This window comes from Schistocerca cancellata, chromosome 4, assembly GCF_023864275.1.
Source record: "Schistocerca cancellata isolate TAMUIC-IGC-003103 chromosome 4, iqSchCanc2.1, whole genome shotgun sequence".
NCBI lineage: Eukaryota > Metazoa > Arthropoda > Insecta > Orthoptera > Acrididae > Schistocerca > Schistocerca cancellata.
In genome coordinates, this window is record NC_064629.1 from 441,684,473 (window position 1) to 441,707,591 (window position 23,119).

General features: G+C 42.0%; 1 long non-coding RNA gene across 1 annotated transcript in view; it reads left to right on the top strand.

Moving 5' to 3' along the window:
* The first annotated feature begins 499 nt into the window (after window positions 1-499).
* The window catches only part of LOC126184852 (uncharacterized), a 327,971-nt gene continuing 305,351 nt past the window's right edge, over window positions 500-23,119 (top strand). The window contains exon 1 of the long non-coding RNA XR_007536893.1: window positions 500-893. This is a non-coding gene — a long non-coding RNA (uncharacterized LOC126184852). The remainder of the gene's footprint in view (window positions 894-23,119) is intronic.

Below are 23,119 nucleotides of genomic sequence, written 5' to 3' on the forward strand. Positions count from 1 at the left end.
TTAAGTAATCTAGACATTGGAATATCAGTTCACCTGAGCATTAACGTATTAACGGCTGTACCACCTTATTGGATTCTCAGAGGTGACCACAGGGGAGGAGGAAGAAAATACTGTACAGCTGCAGACGAAGGGGGAGGAAGTGGCCGGTGACGGTGGTACCATGGCCCACGTGTGGTGCGTCAAAAGCCAAGCCGAGCATGTGCACGTGCACGAGCGCCTAGAGAGGGCCGACGGCGCCTGCATCCTGTATCCTGCTTCCGCGGCCGTCGACGCACCGTTAATCGGCAGCCGGTGGGCGCCAAAATGTTAATTTTGATTTAGCTGCGAGCTCGCGAGAGGTGAACGTATTGCCCGTTACGGATCCGAAGCTGGTCTCGCTTCGAGGTCTCAGCCTGTCGGAATTACCCGTGCCGGCAGACAGACCTTCGGCGCTCCCGGATCTGCCTAGCTGACGGTTCCGGCTCCACTTGCATTGCCCGCTCTGCTATGTAAACTCGCCTCCCCACTGCAGTTTCGCTCGTGCACTCGGTCCATTAACAGCGAGTGTCCGGTGTACGGATAGATGCTACAGCCTCTGCTGCAGTGGCTACGATACGTCACTACTACCGCCGTGTTTGTCATATTCGAGTTCGTTGAGTTAGCGATGACCATTTTTCATGCTGTGCGTTAGGTAAAGCTAAGAAATAGGCCTGTTTTTTACCAGGTGCTCTGTTGCATTAGTTATGACTGTCATAGTGCATTATGTGACTACCCCGAGAAGGTGCGAGCTGCGTACGTGAAAAGTGACATTAATGGCAGACTCGCTTGGCGCCCTTTGTTAACGGAATCAGTCATCACATGTAGCTGCACGACTTTACGCAGGACCGTCATTTGTTTGGCGAGTATATTGTGCGGTGAGTACGGCAAAAAACTGGTATCCTCTTTGGAGTTGGTCGTTGTGTCAACAGATGGCGCTGCAGTAGTCTCTGTGATAGAGCTCTATACTCTGTCAGGGCCGCAGCTTGTGTCCCTGGTTTCTAAGTTTGAACATTATATACATAACCTTTTAATGGTTCTTGCTTTCTTTTCTCCCATCTTATAGTATATGTTAATATCACCTACTCACATACTATTTCTCAGAACAAATTTATAGCTGCAAAATGTTTTATTCAACGTGGATCCTAACGGTAAGTGGTTTATCGGCAACCATACACGAGTGTAGTAGTTGCTAAGCTGCGAGAGAATCGTGTTAATTGTTCAGGAATGAGTCACCTTCCGCGAAGCTTTGGAACATCAACTTGGCAAGCGTCTCCATCACGAATGTGCTTTGTTGCTTTGAGCGGCTTGGTCACGAGCTAAGTTTCATACTTGCAGCAAAATGCCAGTTGCTCTTTTGCATAGCAATGTCTAACTGTCGCGACTACATACGTAGTTTCCGTTCAAAGCTAGCGAAGGCTCTTTCTATACAATTTTTATATCGTCCTCAATCATTTTGCATTTTATTAATCCATCTATGCTTGTTTCTCCTTTTCGCTACCAGATGGAAGCATACATGCTTACGTTAAAAATAGAGGTGTAAAATGCCCCTGCAAGATATTTTATTGACACTATTTCTTACAAGTACTGCCATCATTTTTAACTTAATGCATGACAATGATTCGGAACAAGAAATGCCTCAACAGGACCAAAATTGTAAACGTGAAATTAATTGGTGAATTATAAAGAGTGAAGTGTTACTGTCACGTAATGTTTTAACCCGATTATGCGTCGGACCTGTGAGTATCACAGTTTTCATTATTAGTTCCTTTACTGTGTAAGTACACTATTTACTGAAGGTTGACAATCCTGTTGTAGGCAGATCCAACCTTTATAAATGGGCGTTTATTTTCTGTAAACTGTAGGTTTATTGACATTCAGTATGGCTTTTTTCCGGTCAGAGTGGCTTCTTGACATTTTGCAGTTAATATAAGACCACACAAAATCTACTGAGATGAGAACTTGTTGTTGGGATGGAAGCTGGACAACGTGGCTACAGCTGCTCGTCTTAGTTAACAAACTCTGTGTCATGTATCCACGTAATGCACCAGCCTGCTAAACTGGTCCCTATGTGTGTCAGTTCGCAGCCACGAGTAAAAATTACGCGACTCACACCGACCACAGCTTCATTTTTAGAGTTGCCCAGTACGTAACAAGAAAACGACCCAGTTCCGTAAACGGGCAAGCAGCTCAATCATTTCCTTCCGGCGGACTGTCACTTGTAAATTATTCCTCGTCATCCGACGTAAATGTATTCCTGGAATAAATTAATAAATATTTCTGACTTCTGTTGACTTTGTGACATTTTGAGTCTTATGTTTTTAAATAAGAACCATTTCGGCAAAGCACAGTTTGTGAGGCTTTTTATCTTGGAAAAGATAAAAGATCCTTTCTTGTGCTGATATTAGTCATAGTCTTCCGACACGAATTTAGTGTTTAATCTAATTCTGACTGTATGTTTACAGTAATTGCAGTGTTTCATTTATTCGACTAAAAAATGAAATATGGATGTATTGGTTAGAGTTTCGTGTAGATTTCCTAGGATAACGTACCTATTTAAATTCCTCTTCTTTGTTTATTGTTTTTCATGTTACATCATATTATCTCCATTTTCTGGTTTTCTTTCTTCAGTACACTTTGATAATGATTTTTTTTCAGAGTAGGTGTCATTCATTCATTTATTTTATTTACTGAGCGATTTCTGTAGTTTACGATTCCTGAATATTATTTCAGACATTTTTAAAATTTCTGTGATCCAGACTTAAGCCTACTTACATTTTGACAAAAATACTTGAATATTTGCTTCGTTAATCTGTTTTCAGTCATTCTGTAAAGATGTCCAAAATTATATGAAACCTCTCTTTGCCATTATTTAAAGTATTTTCGGTATAGATTTGAAATTTTCTCGTCACGTCTCACTTTACAGTCACCTGTTCCTGCTATTAATTTGTTTCATTTCTTTGTGATACGTCCAGCCTATCTAGTTTATGGTTGACTGTTAAGGTTCCGCATGCGTGTAAACATTCTGGCATTACCACTGTAGTGTCATGCCCCAGTTTTGTAGTTCTTTAGGTACATTTTTTGTTACAGATGTTCTGAGGTAAATTTTTCTAATCTACTTTTTCTTACTTGCTATTGTTGTTGATTTTTCTAATACATTGTCTGCCTTAATAATCATAAATTTCGTACATATTCTGCTTCACCTGTTGGTGTGTTTTTAGTGCATTAATTTACATTTGCTATGAATTACATTTTTAAGGCATAACTGCTAGATCACATTTGTTTGTAAAGGGTGCTTTAATGACTTTTGACAGTTGCAATCTAAAACATGACTCTTACGTACTCGGATGATGCTGGGTGCAGCTGGACTACTACCCTATCCACTGCGTTGCAGCTGAAGCTGCCCCTCCCTCCCCACTACCGCTCTCTGTGGTGTACCAACACACCCTGGGCCAACACACATCCATTCAAACGCTCCTCCCTTCCCCCTCCCCTCTACGGTACCACGTCACCGGGCATCCCCACCCCACACACGCGTATTTTCAAAGGAGACACACTCTACAAACTTTCGTTTGATGAAAAGCAAATCTGTAGACGTTGCGAAATACGCTACTGAATGGAAACTGTAACTAAATATTCATTTTATCTTTTTCATAGGGGAATCAAATGTAGGAATCATCAAAGTAGTGGAATGTTTCGTCATCTTACAGAACACAATTATGTAATGGAAAACACGCAGCGCAAGTTGAAATGCTGGTATGGTGAATTGCAGTACCTATTAACACAGTGCATCACTCGGAATCTCCATGAAGTGGCTCAAAACGTAGAGTACGATGATTTCAGTTTGCTTCACATTAAATAAATGCGTTGAGTTAGGTTAACCGTTCTGCATAACTTTTGACTCCTATGCGGATAAAGATGATTCGGTTAGACATTCGATTTCTGTGCGACTTACGGCTTTTATACAAATAAGCAAAGTATTAGAAAATTTACCTACTTAACATTCGATAGTTTTAACATGAAACTATGCTGAATTTTATGAGCTTCACTAATATGTGCACGATGTCCGTTGTTCATCTAAAAACATGTAGGCGGCAACAACCAATAAACTTACTGTGGTTGTGTAAACGAAATTTTTAAAATACGCTATTATTTCACGGTATAGATTTAATTTGCTTGCACCCTTATAACATTGAGACTTCCGGAACAGTCTTCCTCACTGCAATGACTGCTTTAATGAAAGTGGCTAAATGAAGTTATCTAAAAAAAAATACTCTCTTGCCTGTTCATGGCATCTGAAGCTTAGGCAACAGTATCCAAACGAAATATTTCTTGCAAGTCGATAAGTCCAGTGCATTATGTTCTATGTCCTTGTACAAGAAATTTAGTTAAGGGAAATATATTCATGGAAATTTTTTGCACTGTTTTATTTGTTTTATAGGATAACTATTGAGACGTAAGAGATCTAGAAGGCAGTTTAAACGGCTTTTTAATTAGATAAATCGGTAACGACGACTGCTGAGGCATCTGTACTAGCACTTTACACTTATTGCTTTAATTCTACCCACAGGTTTGAACCAGCCCACATAGCAGATTACTGTGATTTCTTACAGCTTTGCAGTACAGTTCATCCAGACTATACAAATATTTTCAAATGCATTCCCAATTTCTGAATCCTTCCTCGGGGAAAATTCGGATCTTTATAGTTCGTATGGACATATGCACAGCATGAGAAGAATGTTAAGTCACCTCAGTGAAAAATGTCAAGGCAATTTTAAAAAGTTCCGTAATTCAACGGATTTTTCCTGGAGAAAATGGACATTTTCACGATTGTTTCTCGGTATTTTTGCTATGTTCACTTTGTATAATTATTGCACTTTTTGTTTTTGCTCTTTCAGAGATACAGTTTGATCTGATGACAGAGCAAGGCCTACTCTGCTCTTTAAATTGTTTTTCACGAAGACATAATAGTTCACTATACAATAAATTTAATGGTGTTTGAGCTGTACGTCTTGTGTTCTGGTACAAACTACATTTATCAGCGCTCAAGTATAGAGCTTTTTTCCTTTTTTCTTTATTTTTCACGAAAGTGTAAAGAGAAATGATTCGGAAACATTGCACAGTAATGTAGTTCATAATGAACAGAAATGTAACTTAACGACCTCCTAACTCAATCTTCACACAAGTATACGTCTCAGATAAATGAAGTTAAAAAAAGTGGGAAGAGCCTGCGTTATCGTAAACAAAGTAAAAATATATCTGCATTGCAACTAAACGGTTATTTTTGTTTTGAGAACGAAATTGAACACCCAGTTATTAAATTTATCTCTTAGAGCAATACTGATATTTTCAGTACTGAATGACTGAAATATTTACTTTATTACACTTTTTCAATGACAACGTGTTCATCACCGACTGCATATATTTGCGGTAAATCCCAGTTTTAGCTATAAGCCATTAAAATGAGTTTGAGCATGTATGGCTCTTGGTAGCGTTGGTTATAAACGCAAGAGAAGCTCACATACTTTTTATATCTTTAACCCAAACAATTGGATAATGGCTTAAAGCCGAAACTGGCCTTGTGAGATCTACAATAAATATTTGCAGTTAATCGAGACATTGTTGTCACTCAAAAAATTCATCGAGACTGCGAACCGAAATCCAATACAATCAAATACATTGTATGTTGTTGCATTTGGAAACAATGTTTGAAAGAGAACGCTTTTTCAAACAAAACTTTGCGCATCTTAGTAAAATTATCTTAGTTTATCACTAGTATTTTGTGGTCTTCGTGATATCTATAATAGTATCACATTTTCATAAGCTCCATTTGCAACAGAAACACTGCAGATATGCAGCATGAACTGGAGTAATTGATTAAGAGACTATAGCTATCGAACAATTTGGAGGTGCTGGAAGTATTGGGGTGTGTTCCTTTCAAAAGCATTCTTGGAAATGGGGCACATCTGTAACTATCGCCGAAGTGCAATTATTTTTGTTTTAGAACAGATCCGCAAAGGAAATATTAAGAGTGTCTCTTACAGAATTTGAATGAGGACATCTGTCATTCACGTGTGACGTACTCACGGATGTATTTCCTTGCTACGTTGCTCCACATCAAAACACGCTAATCAAATACTCGTTCTGCGGCGCCTTAATACGCAACTTTTCTTTAAATTATTATTGTCTTTATAAATTTATCATTCTCAGCTAGTGAAAAATGAGCACCAGTTTATCACCGCTGCATGAAAATTTATTATAAATACATTCATCCATTCATTCATTCATTTGCTTATTCATACACGTATAGTGCTCCGTAGATAGCAGCACGAAACAGAACTATTAGGGTAACAGAAAGGATCAAATATTAATTTAACAGAGAGAGGAAGCTATGATTCTGCGCACTTACTACAGAAACTACGGTTCTGTACACTTACTACAGTATGTACTAATTGTCGTTCACGATAGTTTTATCAAACGATATTAATAATGTGCATTTAGTTTAGCCTACACACTCAAGGTGGAAATGAACCATAAATTAAAACGTTATGAAGACGAGATTTAAAAAGTATAAGTGCTTGTTTCAGTTATACTTTTTGCCTGGTGCCTGTCTGGAGCTGCCAGTCTCTAGTGTATTTATTGTAACGGCGGAAACTTAACTTATTAGGAATGTTATTCCCTATCTTACTAATAGGGATTTACAATCCCGAAGACGGGATATGTTGTTTGTGGAGAGGCCTTTAAGATATGATTTAAAGAATTTTGGAATTTCAGGGACTTCTCAATTTCCTGCCTTGCTTGTCCGTGAATTTCTTAACAAATTTTTTCATTAGATAACAGAACTTAGCTCGAAAACAGGCTTTTAAGTTCAGTATGGTAACTGTTTTTAAATCTTATGTCCCATCTCTCTATTTCGCAGTTCACCCTAGCGGCACTTTAATTATTGCTCATAAATGGCATTAAAGGTGAATAAGTATACTGGTATGTGAATACACGAATGTCAGGCTGCTTGAAAGGGCTTCTACATGACACTGCTATGTCGTAGTTACAACCTGGCAAGGGCGCGGACAACTTTTCATATCATCTATGTTTTCAGTATTTCGTTATGTGGAGTTCTAAATAATAGTGGGTAGTTCTGCTGTTTTCAGAGACGTGTAAAGAATAATGTGATTTACAGTCCGTCCTACACGCAATTTAATGTAACAGAAATTTTCTGCTTGGGTCTCTGATGAAGATCATCATAAAAAAGGAACACCGTCTTGTAATGTAAGGAAGAAACACCAGGACTGAATATCGAGTGAACGACAAGTATGTACAAGCTTGGATAGAAATTAGGAAACAAATCGGCAGCACTCCGACCTTCATTGATTTACGAAATATCCGGGAAATATAAATCTGGATAGCCAGACGATGAATTTAACCCCCATCCACTCGAATACGAGTCCAGAGCCTTAACCATTGCTCAATCTAGCTACATGACCGCCTGTAAAAAAAAATGGTATTCATAGAATTTCATATATAAAATCTCAGGAAACATTTCAGGATTGCGATCTTTCAATTTAGCGAACTTCTTATGTCACGAGCGCATCATCAAACATTAAATGGAATTTAAAAAAAGTCCGCAATAACATGAGTAAGCTTACACATGAACTGAAGACTCCTAAAATAGTAAGGACAAGTCGCAGATTTTCATTCTCAGGTTTAAGGCTTTAATCGTGGCAGACTGCCATCCACTGAAGGATGCTGTATGGCCCGTTGGCAGTTTAGAGTAATAGGAAAATATGTTTTATGAATTAATAACGAGGTATATACAATCGTTTTACGCTAAATACGATTCACTTAAATCACTCTAAAAGCAGACGAATACTCTTCATGTGTGAATACTTCACGTCCATAAAGGATTTGTGGGGAAGTGTTTATCCCTGCCTTGCTGAAAGCAGGCTTCACTCAAGTAGGCGTTATAAGTGTCTTAACCTCTGTGTCACCTTGCTAGATCTCTTCGTAAATTAATTGCTTGTGAACAGCAATGAGGTTAATTTCCAGGATGGCATGTGTGGCTTCGTAGTTTTTAAGTGAGGTGGTGCAGTGGTTAAGACAAGGGAGTCGCATTTTGGAGGAGCGGCATTCAGATCTCCGTCTGGCCATTCTGATGTAGGTTTTCCGCGTTATCCTTAAATCGCGAATATTTGACGGTTCATTTGAAAAGAACACTGATTCCTTCCTACGTTTGTCCTTTCAGAGCTTCTTATCTAATGACCGCGCGTCGAATGAACCTTAAACCAACATCTTTTTATCTTCCCAAAGACGATAAATTGGGTTGGTACCAAACATTCTTCGCTGTACATATTATTCTCAAATTATGTTGAGGATACTAACAATATGAATTAGTTTATTATTAACAGACTCTTGGTCTTTGCGAGCAGGCAGTTATTATTTCTTTTACATTATTATTTTTCGCTGATTATTCTCCGTCTTCATTCACTGTATTTTTGTTTTCTTATACTAACGCCCTTAGAAGCTAGAACGCCACGCTTAGAATTTTTTCAAATAACCTTTTAATTAAGTAACGTGTCTGCAAAATAAAAAAAATTATCTGCATTTATTCATGGTCAATGACAATAAGCTACAGAAGGAGATGAACATGTAAATGAAGAACAGTTTTCCCTGATAACGAGAAAAGGAAAATTAGGAATTAAGGTTCCGTCGACGAGATGATTTTTAGGAACTGAGCCTAAGTTCTAATAGAACAGGAACTTGGCCGCATCCTTTTCGAAATAATCATTGTAGAATTCGCCTTAGTCATTTAATAATTTTAGGAAAACTAAAGAAAATCTAAGTCTGGATGACAACATTGTGCTGTCTTGGATAGCAAACCATTCCACAGAGCATCATGGAGTGAATCCACATCCTTTTCGAGGGAATCCTGCGGGATTTAAATAACTGAGTTCGGGGGACCAGCTTGTTAGTTCTAGGTCACTGAGGGGGGGGGGGGGGGGGCTAAAATAAACTGTTGATGGCGGTTGGTTAGTGTCATAGAGGTGCTGACCTGATGCTGTTAGATTGGAGCAGGTTCTGTGTTGGGACTGGGTTACGCTATTTCACTTCCTTTCCTTTCTTGCTCATTCGCAACAACATAAACACAACGCTACACTGTACAGACATTCACCCTAGTCATTCACACGGTACATTTACGCTTCAGAGACATCATTTTGTTCAGTGGTGCCATACTCGACACCATGCAGGATCTCAGCAGCCCCAAGCGACTAGCGACCGAAAGGACAGACACTGCATTATTTTTTCGGTTTATGTGTTTGTTTGCAACAAGACAAGTATTCATAAAGACAGTGCTGTGTCGTCTGGTACCCAGTGAACACTGAGACCATTTTCGGGGATACTTTTGACGCAGGACCAGAGAGACCATCACTGCAGACGGAGTGATGATTTGTCGTCTTTTCAAACGACTCCCGGATCTGCGTACAGCATTACGATGAACGTATCCGTATAATAAGACTTTGAAGAGAACGAACATTGTCTTATTGCCTTCATTGTCCTTATACTGGCCCAGTATATAGCGTGATGATATAGGGTTCCGTTGGGTGCACAAAACGATCACCTCTGGTTCACATAGACGATAGTATGACAGCAGGCGGCACATTTCCGACTTGTTGAGGCCGAAGATCCCTGATGCTATCTTTCATCAGGATATGGCAAGACCCCATGTTGGTGTCCTGGCCTGTGTCGAGAAATAGGGTATTTGACGGTTGCCAGAATAGGATGTTTTCTATATCTCTTACCACTTGAAAACATCTGGTCATGGGATTCCAGGAGACTGGCACCACACCACACTGCAGTCACTAGGATTGACTAACTCTGGTATAGATTTGAAGCAGCATGTAATGATATTCTTGTTACTGTCATCCATGTTCATACCCACCTGGGTTATTTGCTACCCTTCGTGGTTTTGCAATTTTTATGGCCGTCTTTATACCTATTTGAAGTAATTTTCATGTTGTTATGTAACGGAGCAATTAAACGCTTGTACGAAAGTAGAGAGCAGGTTGCTGGTAATATATTGTATGAAGTGGAAAATAAGTACAGTTGCAGTTTAGCGCACTGTCGACATCTAGGTAATTAGAAACGCAGCATTTTATGGTCTCTGAAGGGAGTTGGAGGAGAAATCGGCCATGGCCTCGTGAATGAGTCATCTTGGAATTCAGATGAAGCGGTTTGGGGAAACGACGGAAAACCTAAATCAAGATGGCCGCACGGGAATTTATAATCGGCTCCTCTCGAATATTTGTAGAGTATCTTTCGTGACCTCAATATGCACAGCAGAACAGACGAAGAGGGAGTACAAAGAAGGAGTACAAAGAAGTACAGTAAGGTAACAGTATATACAAGGCTGTTTTCAGTTTAGCAATGATTTTGGGGTTACTGCTGTACACCTTGTCTTCAATACAGCCCCACAAAAAGGAGTCACATGTGTTCATATCCGGAGAATATGACAGCGAATCGAGTCCCATGCTAGAATGTGAACCCCAAAGTGCTCCTCCAGGACATCAAGCACTGCCCTGCTTCGATGGGGTCCAGCTCCGTCTTGAATGAACCACGTCTTGTCCAGATCAGGGTCACTTTGGATAATGGGGATGAAATTATCTTCCAAAACCTTCACGTACCGTTCGGTAGTTATCATGCCATCAAGGAATATCGCACCGATTATTCCGTGACTGGACATTGCACATCACACAGTCACCCGTTGAGGGTGAAGGGACTTCTCGATCGCAAATGGCGGGTTTTCAGCCCCCAAATGCGCCAATTTTGCTTATTGACGAACCCTTCCAAATGAAAGTGGGCTTCGTCACTAAACCAAACCGTGCATGAGCATACTATTTCCCATCATGCCTCGCGGCCAACCGTGCAGCTTGAATGTCCTAACACAAACCCCTCAGAAGTTATGACGATTTTATTTCATACAGATCAAAAATTGTCACCCTGTAAATCATAGAATAACTAGTTTCTGGAACCAATTATGCAGCGTGAATAGAAACGGTATCGACAAAATTTCGGAGGTGATACAGGGATATTTCTGAAGTATTTTAGTATCAGGCACCCGAGATCTCCGGTGGCCCGTTACACAGTAATAATATAATCGTGATCTAGTCTGTTTGTTACACCAGTACCCTTTACTTCTATGAAAATACCTTTGCAACAGCTACGAAACCGAGCGAGGTGGCGCAGTGGTTAGCACAATGGACTCGCATTCGGGAGCACGACGGTTCAGACCCGCGTCCGGCCATCCAGATTTAGGTTTTCCGTGATTTCCCTAAATTACTTCAGGCAAATGCTGTGCTGGTTCCCCTCAAAGGGCAAGGCCGACTTCCTTCCCCATCCTTCCCTAATTCGATGGGACCGACGACCCCGCTGTTTGGTCCCTTCAACCAAATCAAGCAACCAACCAATAGTGAAGAAGCCTGTTAATATGCAATCACTAAAACAGAATGATCCGGTTTCTCGTAGATGCCTATGTCTGACTGCAAAAGTACTGCGATGTAGTTACTGCTGCTGTTGCTGCGGCGCAGGACCACAGCGTCGTTGTGCCGCTCTTCCATAGCATTCAGTGATTCAAACACGAAGTGTATACCGGCCAACTCTTCATCATTATACTTATCCCTGCTGTTGTGCTGCTCTGTATCATTGTTGATTTACGACTGACACTGCCGGAAAAACAAATTCGAGACAGAACAAGTAAATACTGAATGCAAGCTTGAGGGCGAAGAGTAATGTGGAAATTACTGTTGTTGACAGCTATAAAAGTGGGTTATTGAATACGTTTGATTCCAAACAAAACACAGCCCATGTCGTGAATATATGCACTGACGTGCAGAAATTTTCAGAGCAATACGTAGATAAACTGCCTATTGGCTTCTGTCTCGGGTTCTTCGGCCGACGTTCATCTAATGATTTTTCTGACGTTTCGCCAGCACGAGTGGCTGGCATTGTCAAAGCTTCACCCTCCATTGCCGGTGGTGAACTGGAGCCGAGCTCGCGGGCGCAGACTATATGTACCTGGCGCGCCAACGTCCGAGGGCTTCTCCACGGTCATTTCCGGTGCGGTTCTCCTCTTGCTACCTACGACGGTCGTTCGCTGCAGTACGGGAAGCCAGGATTCGTTTACCTTAAGGCTTTCCTCTTTCTTGTTCAAACTGTTCGCGTGTTTTTGTATTTCTACAGCTTCTCTGAACAAGCGCGTGTGATAGTGGTTCTCTACAGCCAGAACTTCCGTGTCGGCGAATTTTATTACGTGGTCGGTCTCATTCAGTGCGTGCTCTGCCACGGCCGATTTCTCCACCTGCCCCAACCTGCAATGTCGCTTATGCTCTTTGATCCTGGTGTTAATGGATCGTCCAGTCATTCCGACATAAACTTTTCCGCATGTGCATGGTATGCGGTATATTCCCGACATCGCAAGTGGGTCTCTTTTCTTCTTCGCCGATCTAAGACACTCTTTGATCTTCCTTGTCGGTTTGAAAATCGTCTTTACGCCATCTTTGCGCAATATACGGCCGATTCTGTCCGTCACCCTGGGAATGTATGGCAGAAAGGCCGTACCCGACATTTCTTTTTCTGGTTCCTTACTTCGCCGCGTGTTTGGCTCTGTTACACTTCTAATATACTTTGTGGAGTACCTATTGCTCCTCAGGACAGTTTCCAGGTGTTGCATTTCTTGTTTGAGGTGTTGCGGCTCACATATTCGTCCTGATCTCGTTACGAGCGTACTAATCATGCCTCTTTTCTGGCTCGGGTGGTGGTTTGACAGTTTGTGCAGGTATCGGTCCGTGTGAGTCGGTTTTCGATACACGCTGTGTCCCAGGTTTTCGCCGTCCCTTGTGACCAGCACATCTAGAAATGGCAGTTTCTTGTCCTTTTCTACTTCCATGGTAAATGTTATGTTGGCATGGAGGCTGTTCAAGTGTCTTAGGAAGTCACCGAGCTGTTCTTCACCATGGCTCCACACCACGAAAGTATCATCGACGTACCTGTACCACACCTTAGGTTTGCAAGTCGCCGAGTCCAGTGCCTGTGCTTCGAATTGTTCCATGAAGAAGTTGGCCACCACTGGACTGAGAGGACTGCCCATGGCGACGCCTTCCAGCTGTTCGTAGAAATCGCCATTCCACGTGAAATAGCTCGTGGTGAGACATGCATGGAAGAGCTTTCTGATGTCTAGCGGGAAAATGGAACCGATGTGCTCCAGAGCGTCACTGAGTGGCACTTTCGTAAATAACGAAACAACATCAAAGCTGACCAGGATGTCGTTTGGTGCAAGTTTCAGTTTATTCAGCTTCTCAATGAAATGTCCTGAGTCCTTAATGTATGTGTCGGTTTTCCCCACATGTGGCTGGAGCAGAGAGGCCAAGTGTTTTGCCAGTTTATATGTTGGTGATCCATGAGCGCTAAGGATCAGTCTCAGTGGAACGTTGTTCTTATGGATCTTGGGTAATCCATACAGCTGAGGTGGTAGGGCTTCTGTGTTGCGCAGGTTTCTCTGTGTGTCCGCCGGCAGAGAAGACACCTTGATTAATCGATACGTATTCCGTGTGATACGTTGCGTCGGATCTGCGCTTAGTTTTCGGTACGTTGTCGGATCTAATATGTCTCGGATCTTTTGCTCATAATTTCGGTCTTCATTACGACTGTCGCATTCCCCTTATCGGCAGGCAGTACCAATATACTCTAGTCGGCGTTGAGATTCTTAATGGCTTGTACCTCTTCTTTCTTCAGGTTGCAAGCTGGTGGTTTTGCTCGGCGCAGTATCCTGGCTGTTTCCGTGCGTATTTCCTCTGCCCTTTCACAAGGAAGGGTACGAATGGCTGCTTCGGTGTTGGGAATGATGTCTTCCATAGGTATAGTTCTCGGGTTGATAGCGAAATTCCCTCCTTTTTGAAGAACAGACACTTCCCGCTAGACCTCAGAAAGCTCTTCCATGCATGTCTCACCACGAGCTATTTCACGTGGAATGGCGATTTCTACGAACAGCTGGAAGGCGTCGCCATGGGCAGTCCTCTCAGTCCAGTGGTGGCCAACTTCTTCATGGAACAATTCGAAGCACAGGCACTGGACTCGGCGACTTGCAAACCTAAGGTGTGGTACAGGTACGTCGATGATACTTTCGTGGTGTGGAGCCATGGTGAAGAACAGCTCGGTGACTTCCTAAGACACTTGAACAGCCTCCATGCCAACATAACATTTACCATGGAAGTAGAAAAGGACAAGAAACTGCCATTTCTAGATGTGCTGGTCACAAGGGACGGTGAAAACCTGGGACACAGCGTGTATCGAAAACCGACTCACACGGACCGATACCTGCACAAACTGTCAAACCACCACCCGAGCCAGAAAAGAGGCATGATTAGTACGCTCGTAACGAGATCAGGACGAATATGTGAGCCGCAACACCTCAAACAAGAAATGCAACACCTGGAAACTGTCCTGAGGAGCAATAGGTACTCCACAAAGTATATTAGAAGTGTAACAGAGCCAAACACGCGGCGAAGTAAGGAACCAGAAAAAGAAATGTCGGGTACGGCCTTTCTGCCATACATTCCCAGGGTGACGGACAGAATCGGCCGTATATTGCGCAAAGATGGCGTAAAGACGATTTTCAAACCGACAAGGAAGATCAAAGAGTGTCTTAGATCGGCGAAGGAGAAAAGAGACCCACTTGCGATGTCGGGAATATACCGCATACCATGTGTAGTGTTGGCAGAAGAGCCAACACTGTATTGCAAGAGGAGGCCGAAATGCACGCGTCTAATTCACGCAGGCTTGCTTAGGTCTGAAACAGGATACGTAATGAATGCTATAAAGAAAAGTGCGTAGCTGCTGGAATACTTAACTTTAATCCATCATTTGTATACAGCATTCTTGATGATACAAGTGAGACTCTCTCTAGAAATGGTTAATGGCACCTTGCTAGGTCGTAGCCATGGACTTAGCTGAAGGCAATTCTAACTGTCTCTCGGCAAATGAGAGAAAGGCTTCGTCAGTGTAGTTGCTAGCAAAGTCGTCCGTACAACTGGGACGAGTCCTAGTACGTCTCTCTAGACCTGCCGTGTGGTGGCGCTCGGTCTGCAATTACTGACAGTGGCGACACGCGGGTCCGACATGTACTAATGGACCGCGGCCGATTTAAAGCTACCACCTAGCAAGTGTGGTGTCTGGCGGTGACACCACACCATGCACATGCGGAAAAGTTTATGTCGGAATGACTGGACGATCCATTAACACCAGGATCAAAGAGCATAAGCGACATTGCAGGTTGGGGCAGGTGGAGAAATCGGCCGTGGCAGAGCACGCACTGAATGAGACCGACCTCGTAATAAAATTCGCCGACACGGAAGTTCTGGCTGTAGAGAACCACTATCACACGCGCTTGTTCAGAGAAGCTGTAGAAATACAAAAACACGCGAACAGTTTGAACAAGAAAGAGGAAAGCCTTAAGGTAAACGGATCCTGGCTTCCCGTACTGCAGCGAACGACCGTCGTAGGTAGCAAGAGGAGAACCGCACCGGAAATGACCGTGGAGAAACCCTCGGACGTTGGCGCGCCAGGTACATATAGTCTGCGCCCGCGAGCTCGGCTCCAGTTCACCACCGGCAATGGAGGGTGAAGCTTTGACAATGCCAGCCACTCGTGCTGGCGAAACGTCAGAAAAATCATTAGATGAACGTCAGCCGAAGAACCCGAGACAGAAGCCAATAGGCAGTTTGTCAACAAGTGGCCACGAAAGCCTCAACAATTTTGTAATACGTAGATAAATGGGAGCCTTTTGATATGGATAATTACCGTTCTGGAGGATACCACTGCCGTCGGAGAAGATATCAAGTAATAATGTCCATGTAATCCACAGCTGTCATGGTGCCTTCGATTACTTCTACAGATACCGTGGAAGCCTAGGTGAATGTGCCCCATCGATCTGCGTCTGTGGTTCGATGAATACTTCGAGCAGCTGTTCCCCTGTATGGCTGCGTATCCGGACACGACCATCGACGTTATTCATCCAACTAGGCTACACGTTTACATTGATCCACGGCCCAACCTCGGAGATTCCGTACCCATTGCAATCGTAACTAACGACGCCGCTGGATCAGCATGGGAACATGAAGAGGTCGTCGGCTGTAGAGCCTCATGTGCAACAGCCTGCACTGAACGGTGTGCCCAAAACACTTGTGACCGCACCAGCATAGTACTCTGTCGTCATATTTGTCACAGGTCACTGCCTATCTCGCTTTACATAGCAGGCAAGTCTTCAAATTCCACTTTCTGTGAAGGGGCATGGACGTCCATCTTCTTGTCGCCCACTTATGGTTTCACCGTCCTGCAACCACATTCGACAGATTCTCACGACCGTAGCATGCGAACAGGCGAGCAGCTCCGCTGTTTCTGATTTGGTCGTTCACAGGCACTGGACTATAGCAATCTGCCCTTTGTGAAACTCGCGTATGGCAGTGGGTTTCTCTATTTTCGGCCCGTATCATCGCTGGAATGATTCCCCATTCAATGTAAACTGGCGGGGGAAGGGACCAGGGGGGGGGGGGGGAGGAGGAAGGAAAGGAAGGGAAGAAATTCACTATGTCAGCTGCATCAGGACTTTGAGCAGAGTCAGCAGCGACGAGTGGAAATGTGTGCCAGAGCGGAATTCGAACCCAGCATCTCCTGCTTACTAACGAGATGTTAACCACTGTGCCACCTGGGACAGCTGCATCAGGACTTGAGTGGAGTCAGTAGCGACGAGTGAAAATGTGTTCCGGACTGGGATTCTAACCAGGATGTCCTGCTTACTAGACATTTGTGTTAACCATTGTGCCACTTGGACACAGTGTTTGTCGCAATTGCGTGGAGTATCTCGTTACGTCCCTCAGCCAGCCAACATTCCCACCTAGTGCTACCCATCCGCAGGCCTCGTCCAGGCCTGCAGGAGGTCTAACGTGACTGCGCATTTGCACTGAAGGTGGTGGATTCATAGCCCATCGAGGTGAATCAATTATACGAATTCGGAAATGTCTGAAAAAACAGACACCACGCGTTCATATAATTGATTCCGCATTTGTGACTGCTCCGTTCTCCTTACTGCGTCACACGCCCGCAACGCTATCAGGCGGCATTCAACTTTGTGGTGGTCATCATAGTTTGGCTCATCTGTCTATGTGTCTAATGTAACAGTAAGTTTTATAATTGATGCAAGCAGCAAATACCGGAAAAAATAATTAAAATAAAAAATTGAATACAGAATGTCGTATAAATGTAAGAACGTTCAGAGTAAAATAAATAAGAGGACTGAACAACCTTGCAAAGTACAGAGAAAGATTGTGGAGGAGAGTGACTGCATACCATAGATCCGAAGAGGAAATATGCAAGTCGTACGAGCATATTTGAAACTAGGACAACAGAAAAAGCACGAGTAGTAAATATGAGGCAAAACATTGTATAAACAGTTGGCTCAAAAAGATGTTTGAAATGGGGAATTACTGATGGTGGCTGAAGAGCAGAGAAAACTATTATCTTAAATACGGAACACGAGGAAATCGTGAAGAAATGCGAGAAGGAATGACACTGGGAGTCCTTAACGGAAATGATCAGAAAAGAAAACTGTAGTGGAAAGAAAAGGATATTAATGACAGAGGCTATGAGAGACAAAATATGTACAACGTTTACCAGAGTTAGTCACTCTTGTACGCTGAGGCAGTAGTATTTGACAGCGCATCTCCGGAAAAGAATAAAAAATTACAAGTATTTGATAAAAATTTTCTACAGCCCCTTTTCAGTCGTTTGTTACATGAGCTGTTTCGGGACACCAATATCTCATTTTAATATCAAAGAAAAGAATAAAATATCAATGAAAAGAATAAAAAATTACAAGTATTTGATAAAAATTTTCTACAGCCACTTTTCAGTCGTTTGTTACATGAGCTGTTTCGGTGCATCAACATCTCATTTTAATATCAATCCACTAATCTTATTACCAAAATTCGCATTGTGTAAAAATCATAAAAGTATCCAAACAGTTCTTCTATGCTTTGCGTAAATGTTATCATACCAGGGTTAAGAGTTCATACACATATAAAATTTCATGCAAGAGTATTTTCCAAATTAATCGTCAAATTCTACGTGTAGACAGCATTAAACACTGTGCAATTAGTTGTGCCATTTTCGCTGTAATTCAAGTGGTCTGAGAAGAGTTGAAAGTGGGACAGTAAAGAAAAAAAAACAAAAAAAAAACAAGTTAGAAGTGACTGTGGAATAGTTTTTGATCAGATTCCTGTTACACGACAGTCACAGTATCGCAAAATACACCATCAAATTGCATAAAACATTTAGAATAGAAAAGATCTTGTGGAGTAGTACCTAAAGGGTTTCGAGAAGTGACCTTATTGATTTGGTTGACATTCTATGTGTGTCTCTGAATGAAAAAAATGATACTAATTGACCCATAAAAGTCTGAAAATATCGATGAGAGCAACGACTGGAAGTACACAATGATGATGAATGAAGGAAGAAAAATCTTGATTTGAAAGATAGATCTTTTATCCTGAACAGTATGGGGTGATTCATAATGAGATAGATCAGTTAGGCACTGAAGTACTCTGTTGTTCCTAGTGTTTCAACAATCCGTAGAAACGTCAGAAGAAGGCGATTCAAAATGAGCAAAGGCAAAATATCTTTTATTAAGTTGTATGTGAAAACCAGCTTGCGCTGCTCTCATATGACATCCTAAGGCCGTAGATCTGGGAACTCTGGTGAGTGCAGTTTTTCTTGACTTACGAAAAGCGTTTAACTCAGTAGAAAACCAACGCTTACAAAAGAAATCACGATTATATGGGGTAGCAAACGAAATTTGTGCCTGGTTTGAGGATTTGTTAGTAGGGAGGTAGCGGTCTAAGGCGCTGCAGTCATGGACTGTGCGGCTGGTCCCGGCGGAGGTTCGAGTCCTCCCTCGGGCATGGGTGTGTGTGTTTGTCCTTAGGATAATTTAGGTTCAGTAGTGTGTAAGGTTAGTGATGATGACCTTAGCAGTTAAGTCCCATAAGATTTCACACATTTGGGAACATTTTTTTTGGTAGGGAGGTCTCACCGTGTTATCTTGGATTGAGACTCATAGACAGATGTAAAAGTACATTCATACGTGTTCCAGAGGTTGGGCCCCTTTCTGTTCACAAACTGTATAGATGTCCTGGCAGATAGTATTATTAGTGATCTTACACTTTTTGCATATGAAGCAGTTATCTATAACGAAGTACTGTCTGAAAAATGCTGAAAAGATATTCAGTCAGATCTCGATAAGATTTCAATGTTGTGAAAAGATTGGAAACTTGCCTTAAGTGGTAAGAAATGTGAAATTGTGTATATCACAAAACGCAAAACTGGTGACCTACGACTACAATATCGGTGTGTCACAAAAGGACTCACTGAACTCAAGTAAATACCTAGCTGCAACTGTTAGTGGGATGTGAAATGGAATAATCACATAGGCTCAGTTTTAGATAAAGTAGGTGGCACGTGTCGGTTCATTGGCAGAATACAAGAAAAATATATTAAGTCTACAAAGGCGACTGCTCACAAAACTGTCGTTAGAGACATCCTGGAGTATTGTTCAAGAGGGTGGGATCCATACCAAATAGGGATAATACAGGACAGTGAACTTTTACAAAGGTCAGCACGAATGATAACAGGTTTTTTTGACTCGCAGAAGTACGTCCCGCAAACAACGGAAAACGTGATCTGACAGATGCTTGAAGACAGAGCTAGTGTTAAGACAGGAATACAGGAATATTTTATAACACCCTGGATATCACTTCCATAAGGACAATGGAGAAATGATTAGACAAATTACAGTGCACACAGAGGCATTTAAGAAGTTATTCTTCACACGCTCTGTTAGCTAATGAAACGTGGTGCAATGGGAAGAACCCTCTGTCAAGCTCTACACAATGGTTTTCAGAGTATAGATATAGATGTACCCTGATCTGAAACCCTTCCAATGTTCTGATGGGAAAAAAGCTCTCATTTCTTGATTAAGCTTAAAATTTGGGTATTAGCGCAGGAAAAAACTTAATGAAATGACAGGCATAAAATTGATGATACCTTCCTCGTAGAATGGGAGCGCATACTCAGCGCCAAAGATGTAGTGATGAAATGTAGCCTTCAGACATTGCCCTTCGAGCGGCCTCATTGTAAGAACTGACACCTATTCATATCTCGTGATTGGTACGACCACAGACCAACGGAACAGCTCACTGTAGAGGAATGACGTGATTACTTACTACGTAGGCAATCGGATAGATAACCCTCCTAAGAAAATAGCGTTCACTCTTCGTGGATAACGTGTTCGTGGTACGCTAACATGCAGATGTTCCATTGTCTATTTCTAACAGTTCTTTTATTGACGAGTTAACCAATATGAAAATGTATTTTATCGGAAAACAAGAGGGCAAAGATTTCGTTGTGACCGACATCAGCCATCTGCACGTGGCATTCACGGCGATTTTTCTTTATGTCAGCGAGTTAAGCAACTAGCGTATTTCAGTCATTTAGGCTTTCAGACAGTCGTTCTTCCCGCGAACCATACGCGACTGGAACAGAAAAGGGAGGTAATGACAGTGGCACGCAAAGTGCCCTCCGCCACACACCGTTGGGTGGCTTGCGGAGTATAAATGTAGATGTAGATGTATCAATTTTCTGAGCGTGGTCGCCACGGTAGGGATGGCGATTATTGCTGAAACAAACGCTTTCGATTATATCGTTTTTTTTTTTTCTCGCCAGTTTAACCTCACTGTTAAAACCGCTCAAAGTAACTGGTTTCTGAAATAATCGATTTTCAGTTCTTTATTGCTATTATTTCCTGTAATAAAAGTAGAAGTCGACAAGGATTGAAAGATTTTGACTCTTACTGTTTCAAGATACGTAGAATCAAAATATTAAATTAAATAGGCAAATAAAAGAAATTTTAGTTCGTCCACCTTTCGCTGCCTATCTCGAAAAGTGGCGAGTGGATGAGTACTACAAAAAACACCACTATTCTCCTACAGATTCTAATTTTTTGAAACTCTGTTCAAAAATCATGTTGTAATCGTAAAATACACCCTTGGCTGGGTATTATGAATAATCAACGATAAGGGTGAAAACTGAAGTTGAAGATCTGTTTTTTGTGCTAATTTGTTCGCTTTCGAGGTCTACAAGCTTATAAACATATCTAACGTACACACAGGCATCAGATCGGCTATTTTCTGTTTTTAATGAATACTGTGAATGGACTGTTAAGTTTTTAATTTATTTCTGTTACCATACTTTCCTTCCTCTTGTATTGTTTCGTAGAAATGACAGACAAATCTTTAATCTTTTAAAGCAAATGAAGCATTGTACTTCATTGCTACGTCACTTCGTTAAAATGGGGACGACAGCTAGAAACTACAGGTGTGGGCAAGTCTTGCTCACTGGACGTACACACGTACCTTAAGCCACGACACTCGCCAACAGGAATGTTATAATCTAAGCAGTGCTGTACGATTTTCATGCCATGTGTTTGTTGGTCGTTTCTGTCCACGTTGTTATGAAAACACCTCTGATCACTTTTCCCGTTTCCTGTAAAAAAGCAATATTTCAAACCAACGCAGATTAAAAAAAATGTTAATTTAAAAGTGGAAAAATTTAGTACTTGTGCTATGACTAACTGATATCAGTTTTTTCTTCGTTATTAGTAAAAAATAAAAAAACATCCGATGTAACCAAGACCAAACAAATACCGAAAAATACCGGTTATTAAGAACGAAAATACCGGTATGGGTTTCACCAGGTCGACTTTTCCCGTTCCTACTCCGCGGAGCTTTCTCGAATAAACTTTTCTCATAAACAATTCACAATTTTCTAAAAAATCCACCCACTGCTTCTGAATACGTCAAGAGTAGAAATTCAGTTCCCAAACAGATAGTCTGAACACATTCTGGACTTCGTTATCGTCGTCTGATCACCTCCTTGTGTCAGATCAAATTTGCACTAGATGCTGCAAATTGCAGTTTTTATTTATCTTTCACGATTGTGGAAAAAGCCAGATCTTCAACATAACTAGGTACGTGATTCCTGTAAACGGCTTTTCGACAAAAAAGAATGGTCTGGAAATCTTTTCTGGGGAAACGACACAAAACACAAGTAGCTTTGGAGAATCTTAAAAAAAAAAAATGGTTCAAATGGCTCTGAGCACTATGCGACTTAACTTCTGAGGTCATCAGTCGCCTAGAACTTAGAACTAATTAAACCTAACTAACCTAAGGAGATCACACACATCCATGCCCAAGGCAGGATTCGAACCTGCGACCGTAGCGGTCGCTCGGTTCCAGACTGTAGCGCCTAGAACCACACGGCCACTCCGGCCGGCTTTCGAGAATCTCTCTCGTTCTCGGCTATGGTACGTGGCTACTGTGTTGCCGATATTCTTACGTTGTAGCTGTTCACTTTTCCACTTAAATGGAACGTAGCCTCGTCACTGAATACTAAACTTGAAAGGAAATGGTTACCTTCCATCTTCGCGCCCAGAGTGATTTCACAAAACTCTACACGTTGTTGTTAATCTCCATCATGAAGAGCCTGAAGCAAATCAGTCCTGTACGGTTTGAAACACAAACATTACCTAAAAACACGCCTGACAGACGCATGAGGAATAGGTAACTCCCGCGTGACACAAAGAGGAGACTTCTGTAGACTACGCGCAAAACTGCGTAATGGGCTCTGTGTACTGAATGAACACTCGGTGGTGGCGAACGCATTTTCCCTTACATAAACGACCAGTGTCTTGAATCTGGTGGTGCCACTGTCGGATGCTTTGAGCTGTAGGAAGTGCAGTGCCGTACTCTCGACGAAAATCGTGCCGCACGGCTGTAACTGAATTACATCTGTAGAAATGACGAACGCAAAACGCCTTCTGTTGCTGTATTAATCCACATCTCGACCCGGCTCACATTGAGTAATGAATGAGCGGGCGAGCGAGGGAGGAGCACCATGGTGATCCCCACCGGCAACCGCAGAGTCAACATACGACTGACACCATAGTAAA